At 41.7% G+C, this 7,297-nt stretch overlaps 1 long non-coding RNA gene across 1 annotated transcript; it reads left to right on the top strand.

Annotated features, from left to right (window-relative positions):
- Positions 1-1,403: 1,403 nt before the first annotated feature.
- Positions 1,404-5,455, top strand: LOC123492222. Its single transcript, XR_006661690.1, has 3 exons — positions 1,404-1,755; positions 4,499-4,646; positions 5,168-5,455. It is a non-coding gene; the product is annotated as an uncharacterized LOC123492222 (long non-coding RNA).
- Positions 5,456-7,297: the final 1,842 nt, after the last annotated feature.

Raw genomic sequence — 7,297 nt, 5'->3', positions numbered from 1 at the left:
TAAGACATGGCAAAATGTGTAGAATTGCAGGAAATTAGCTTTAATACTGGAAAATGTTCTCTGCACCCCATGACAAAATGTGTAGAATTGCTGAAAATTAGCTTTAAAATGGCAACAACAAATAAGTAAACATCCCATGGCAAAATGTATAGAAATGCAGGAAATACGTTTTAAACCTGTAAAATGTTATCTTCGCCAAGAAGAGCGATGTGAACACTTTGTGCTATGAACAGTGCTTGTGCCCATAACAAAAACAAAAAACAACTAGAATTGTCATATGACTGGCGATCAGGAGCACCTTTCCATTGTATATAAAATCAGGCCCATTCCTCTTGACATGTTATTTGGTACCACTTATCAGTAAAATCTTGAGACCACCCACTTTCTTTTGCAATCAATCCCTCTAGTGTATAATTGTGTTTGACAGTTAATTTGAAAGAATCCAACACTAACATATTTGTTTGCTACGTTTAAAAAATGAAGACCTTCCCCACCCAGCAGAATCAAGAAATGGTATATCGTGTTGTATCTGTCCCGTCACCCAATATAACAGTTTGTGGAGAGATAACAAAATTGTGTAAAACAGGGAGTAACCACTCTTGTACTTTTGCCCAAAAGTTAACTTTGCAATGCACAATTCAGTCATCATGCGCTGTTTGAATGAAGGTTTTCCCTAAAAAAAACTTTCCCAATATAATGTCGACATTATACAATACATAAATACCACTAGCCAAACACAACGGTCTCTTGTTAGGTGCACAATTGAATTGAAGGGCAACTTGACCCTCCCACATTGTTTTTATTGTTCCCAGACGTCAAAAGTGGCCTCCTAATGTGGTTTAAAGGGGAAGTTCACCCTGGTTCTGCCACTGCATATAGTAATTACTATATTAACATCATTACATCATTTTATCATAAACATCACAATTATCCAAACCACAAGCTAGAACTAGCATATTTTCATTTCACTGGTAGAATTGGGAACTTTCGACTCCCTGTGTATTCGTCTGCTCACAATGAACAACAAAGTCCAGCATCTCTATTTGCACATCATCTCTTGCACATCTATCATTCCAGTGTTAATACTAATTGTAATTATTTTGCACTATAGCCTATTTATTGCCTTACCTCCATAACTTGCTACATTTGCACACACTGTATATATATATATATTTTATGTTGTATTTTTGACTTTGTTTTGTTTTACCCCATATGTAACTCTGTGTTGTTGTTTTTATCGCACTGCTTTGCTTTATCTTGGCCAGGTCGCAGTTGTAAATGAGAACTTGTTCTCAACTGGCTTACCTGGTTAAATAAAGGTGAAATAAATAAATAAAATAAATAAATAAAATTCATAGCGAATGCTGATACCGCCCGCTAGGTAGAGGGGGCGTGGCCACAAACTTGAATAATGGTTGTTTACTTCGAACGATCAACACACATCAATCTCAGAACTCTTCTAGGCAAGATTTTTTTGAAAACGTTACTTTTTCACTAATCTTTGTCATCATGCCCATGTGGTGTTCTGGCCCTGGTTGTGCTAATTACAAACAAGCGTGAAAATGTGTTACCTTTCACCGTTCTACCTACCAGAGTTTCACCCCAATTCTGCCAGTGGCTTGCGGCTATCAAGAATGATGTGGTGGCCAAAGATTTTCAGGCTGAACTGATGGGGAACCCATTTCGACTACAGCTGAAAAGTGATGCGATACCTTTTTTTTTTATCACAACCAAACGGAAGATTCTCAATTAGAGGTAACCTAACGTTAGCTAGCTTTCTAGCCTAGCTGGGTAAGTTAGCTAGTTAGCTAATGTTACAGTCCTGTATTGAAGTCTGAAATCCATCAGCTAAATCATATAGCTATCTTTTGGAATAGAAACTGTCAATCAGTTTCGCCTATGCCATGGTAGTCACTGCTAGACTGGTAGCTACCTTCAGCAGAGTAAACATGTTTGTTCATTCTATCTTTGACTGACGTTAGCTAACGTAAGATAGCTAATGTTACTAAATAGCCATCTATTCCACCGTTGTCAATATAAAGTTGAAGTTGGAAGTTTACATACACTTAGGTTGGAGTCATTAAAACTTGTTTTTCAACCACTCCACACATTTCTTGTTAACAAACTATAGTTTTGGCAAGTCGGTTAGGACATCTACTTTGTGCATGACATAAGTAATTTTTCCAACAATTGTTTACAGACAGATTATTTCACTTATAATTCACTGTATCACAATTCCAGTGGGTCAGAAGTTTACATACACTAAATTGACTGTGCCTTTAAACAGCTTGGAAAATTCCAGAAAATGATGTCAGGGCTTTAGAAGCTTCTGTCAATTGGAGGTGTACCTGTGGATGTATTTCAAGGCCTACCTTCAAACTCAGTGCCTCTTTGCTTGACATCATGGGAAAATAAAATAAAATCAGCCAAGACCTCAGAAAAGAAATTGTAGACCACCACAAGTCTGGTTCATCCTTGGGAGCAATTTCCAAATGCCTGAAGGTTCCACGTTCATCTGTACAAACAATAGTACTGTCACGCCCTGACTCAGGGGACTCTTATATGTTGAGTCAGGGTGTGTATATTGCTTGTGGTGTTAATTCAATGGGTGTTATTCTAGTATGTGTAGTTCTATGTTGGCCGGTGTGGTTCCCAATCAGAGGCAGCTGTTGCTCGCTGTCTCTGATTGGGGATCATACTTAGGCAGCCTATTGGCACTAGTGGGTTGTGGGATCTTGTTCAGTGTAAGGTATGTTGTGTGTGCTACCTTGGACTTCATGTTTCGTTTAGTTTGTTGTTTTGTCGTTGTGTTTATTTGGTTTAATAAACATGTACGTATATCACGCTGTGCCTTGGTCTGACCCGTCAATAAACAAAGGTGACAAGTACGCAAGTATAAACACCATGGGACCATGCAGCCGTCATACCGCTCAGGAAGGAGACGCGTTCTGTCTCCTAGAGATGAACGTACTTTGGTGTGAAAAGTGCAAATCAATCCCAGAACAACAGCAAAGGACCTTGTGAAGATGCTGGAGGAAACAGGTACAAAAGTATCTATATCCACAGTAAAACGAGTCCTATATCGACATAACCTGAAAGGCCGCTCAGCAAGGAAGAAGCCACTAATCCAAAACCGCCATAAAAAAGCCAGACTACGGTTTGCAACTGTACATGGGGACAAAGATCGTACTTATTGGAGAAAAGTCCTCTGGTCTGATGAAACAAAGATAGAACTGTTTGGCAATAATGCCCATCGTTATGTTTGGAGGAAAAAAGGGGGGGCAGCATCATGCTGTGGGGGTGCTTTGCTGCAGGAGGGACTGGTGCACTTCACATAGATGGCATCATGAGGAAGAAAAATTATGTGGATATATTGAAGCAACATCTCAAGACATCAGTCAGAAAGTTAAAGCTTGGTCGCAAATGGGTCTTCCAAATGGACAATGACCCCAAGCATACTTCCAAACTTGTGGCAAAATGGCTTAAGGACAACAAAGTCAAGGTATTAGAGTGGCCATCACAAAGCCCTGACCTCAATCCTATAGAAAATCTGTGGGCAGAACTGAAAAAGCGTGTGCGAGCAAGGAGGCCTACAAACCTGACTCAGTTACACCAGCTCTGTCAGGAGGAATGGGCCAAAATTCACCCAACTTATTGTGGGAAGCATGTGGAAGGCTACCCGAAACGTTTGACCCAAGTTAAACAATTTAAAGGCAATGCTACCAAATACTAATTGAGTGTATGTAAACTTCTGACGCACTGGGAATGTGATGAAAGAAATAAAAGCCGAAATAAATCATTCTCTCTACTATTATCCTGACATTTCACATTCTTAAAATAAAGTGGTGATCCTAACTGACCTAAGACAGGGAATTTTTACTAGGATTAAATGTCAGGAATTGTGAAAAACTGAGTTTAAATGTATTTGGCTAAGGTGTATGTAAACTAACGACTTCAACTGTAGCTAACTCACTCTCTGTTTGTGTGTTGGTAGCAATGATGAATGTGTATAAATCATTTATGGTTGGTTAGTTGGTTCTCAGCCAGTCTCAGCTGGCTAGCAATCTTGCTGCCAATTTAGTGATGCTAGTTAGCTAACAGCAAGCTGACAATATTGAAATGTCCATGTTAGGTATGCTTAGCTAGCCAGTCTAATAGCAATCAATACTATTAATGGGGTGGTTACATTGTGTGTTGTTGTGTATTTTGTTGTTGGTGGAACATAATCTGATTCCACCAACATGTGCTTCCAACCCCCAGCTCTGCACAAGGTGAAGGTAAGTTGGCAAAAATACTTACAAGCTGACGGCTAAGATAGCTCAATTTACCGTAAGCATGGTATAAACATGAATTGGGTAGTGTTTGTATGGTATGTGTTTGTGTTATGGGGTTACAGGTGGTTAGATGTAGCCTGAGGACCACAGAGTATCTTCCAGACCATGTAGTCAATTTAGTCTACCCCTCTTCTCTTTTTACCTTTTATTTTTGTAAAACTCAGGTTATCTGGAGTCAATCCACAGTGCCCTGCTGAAAAATACCCCAAAGCGGGGGCGTTTTGGGTATACAAGCATGAGGGAGCGGACACACCTTGCGGTTATGGAGCACAACAAGATTCTGGAACAGAAACCAGCAAGGGACACTGAAAGGTATAAAATCAAAACTACAACATTAATGACACAACCACCTCATTCTTCGCTCTGCAGATTCTCAAAACACAATACAAAGACATGTCTACAAAATTCCCCTGCAAAGGGCTACTATTGACAAGAATGATCTGTCAAAGTCAATGGGCTGCGGGAGGTTTACAGAAAGTACTTTGAGATGAGGAAGGGGTTTTGGTTGTGCAGGGTTGTGCTTAGACAGTAAATGTATTGCTGTGTATGAGAGCGATTGAGGTGCAATTTCTCCTCAATCTCCCATATACAACAATTCATACTGTGTAAGAACTGCCTTCCTAAGACCTTTTACACCTTCTTTAGCCCCCCAGCCCATTCACTTTATTGACTAATCTTTCCTCTCAAAAGCAGCTCCCAATGTCCCGTCATTGTCCCTAAATAATACGCTAGCCGGTCCCATTCGGTTGATACCTTTACCAACAATGGCGTGTTGCCCTACGTCCCTTCCACAAAAAGTGTAAAATGTTAAAACCACAACAATGTCTTTCCAGGAGACGTGCATTACCAGCAAATCTTCTGCAAGAGGACCAAACAGTTGGTGGTTAAGAAGCACTACACCACTTTCGGGCAGAGTCTTATCCAGCTGGCCGTTCACCGCAGACAGGACAAGCCCATCGCCATAAGCACAAAGAGTCTCAGCTTCCCCAGCCCACATTGCCAGTGTACCGAAGCCAGATAAAGGACTACGGCTGCGTTTTTCATAAATTGGTATTTTGACCAATCAGATCAGTTCTGAAAAAGATCTGATGTGATTAAGACCAATTCATGGGAAAAAAATATCAGAGTTGGGCTGCCTGTGTAAACGCAGCCAGTGTGGCTCAGCATAAGACCATGTAGAACAGGGGTCTCCAACCCTGTTCCTGGAGAGCTACCCTCCTGTAGGTTTTCGCTCCAATCCCAGTTGTAACTAAAACAGCTAATTATTAGAATCAGGTGTGCTAGATTAGGGTTCGAGTGAAAACCTACAGGAACAGGGTAGGAGAGCCCTGATGTAGAACCACCATAAAATAAATATGGATATTTTCTATCAATCTTCAGAATTTGTCTGCCGTTTTGGATTCACAGAAGATACAATGGCACCAGAGGGGATGGCGGCCGTTTTATGGGCTCCTAACCAACTGTGCTATTTTGTTTGTTTTTTTGCATTGTTTGTAACGTCCATAGCCATGACGTGCTTTGAAAGGCTGGTCATGGCTCACATCAACACCATCATACCGGAAACCCTAGACCCACTCCAATTCGCATACACCCCCAACAGATCCACAGATGACGCAATCTCATCACACTCCACACTGCCCTTTCCCACCTGGACAAAAGGAACACCTACAGTGAGGGAAAAAAGTATTTGATCCCCTGCTGATTTTGTACATTTGCCCACTGACAAAGAAATGATCAGTCTATAATTTTAATGGTAGGTTTATTTGAACAGTGAGAAACAAAAAACGCATGTCAAAAATGTTATAAATTGATTTGCATTTTAATTAGGGAAATAAGTATTTGACCCCCTCTCAATCAGAAAGTTTTCTGGCTCCCAGGTGTCTTTTATACAGGTAACAAACTGAGATTAGGAGCACACTCTTAAAGGGAGTGCTCCTAATCTCAGCTTGTTACCTGTATAAAAGACACCTGTCCACAGAAGCAATCAATCAATCAGATTCCAAACTCTCCACCATGGCCAAGACCAAAGAGCTCTCCAAGGATGTCAGGGACAAGATTGTAGACCTACACAAGGCTGGAATGGGCTACAAGACTATCGCCAAGCAGCTTGGTGAGAAGGTGACAACAGTAGGTGCGATTATTCGCAAATGGAAGAAACACAAAAGAACTGTCAATCTCCTTCGGCCTGGGGCTCCATGCAAGTTCTCACCTCGTGGAGTTGCAATGATCATGAGAACGGTGAGGAATCAGCCCAGAACTACACGGGAGGATCTTGTCAATGATCTCAAGGCAGCTGGGACCATAGTCACCAAGAAAACAATTGGTAACACACTACGCCGTGAAGGACTGAAATCCTGCAGCACCCGCAAGGACCCCCTGCTCAAGAAAGCACATATACATGCCCGTCTGAAGTTTGCCAATGAACATCTGAATGATTCAGAGGAGAACTGGGTGAAAGTGTTGTGGTCAGATGGGACCAAAATGGAGCTCTTTGGCATCAACTCAACTCGCCGTGTTTGGAGGAGGAGGAATGCTGCCTATGACCCCAAGAAAAACATCCCCACCGTCAAACATGGAGGTGGAAACATTACCTTTGGGGGTGTTTTTCTGCTAAGGGGACAGGACAACTTCACCGCATCAAAGGGACGATGGACGGGGCCATGTACCGTCAAATATTGGGTGAGAACCTCCTTCCCTCAGCCAGGGCATTGAAAATGGGTCGTTGATGGGTATTCCAGCATGACAATGACCCAAAATATACGGCCAAGGCAACAAAGGAGTGGCTCAAGAAGAAGCACATTAAGGTCCTGGAGTGGCCTAGCCAGTCTCCAAACCTTAATCCCATAGAAAATCTGTGGAGGGAGCTGAAGGTTCGAGTTGCCAAACGTCAGCCTCGAAACCTTAATGACTTGGAGAAGATCTGCAAAGAGGAATGGGACAAAATCCCTCCTGAGATGTGTGCA

The sequence above is a fragment of the Coregonus clupeaformis genome, chromosome 13 (genome assembly GCF_020615455.1).
Source record: "Coregonus clupeaformis isolate EN_2021a chromosome 13, ASM2061545v1, whole genome shotgun sequence".
Taxonomy (NCBI): domain Eukaryota; kingdom Metazoa; phylum Chordata; class Actinopteri; order Salmoniformes; family Salmonidae; genus Coregonus; species Coregonus clupeaformis.
Note: the sequence above shows the minus strand (reverse complement) of the source record. Positions and strands in the feature narration are given on the sequence as shown.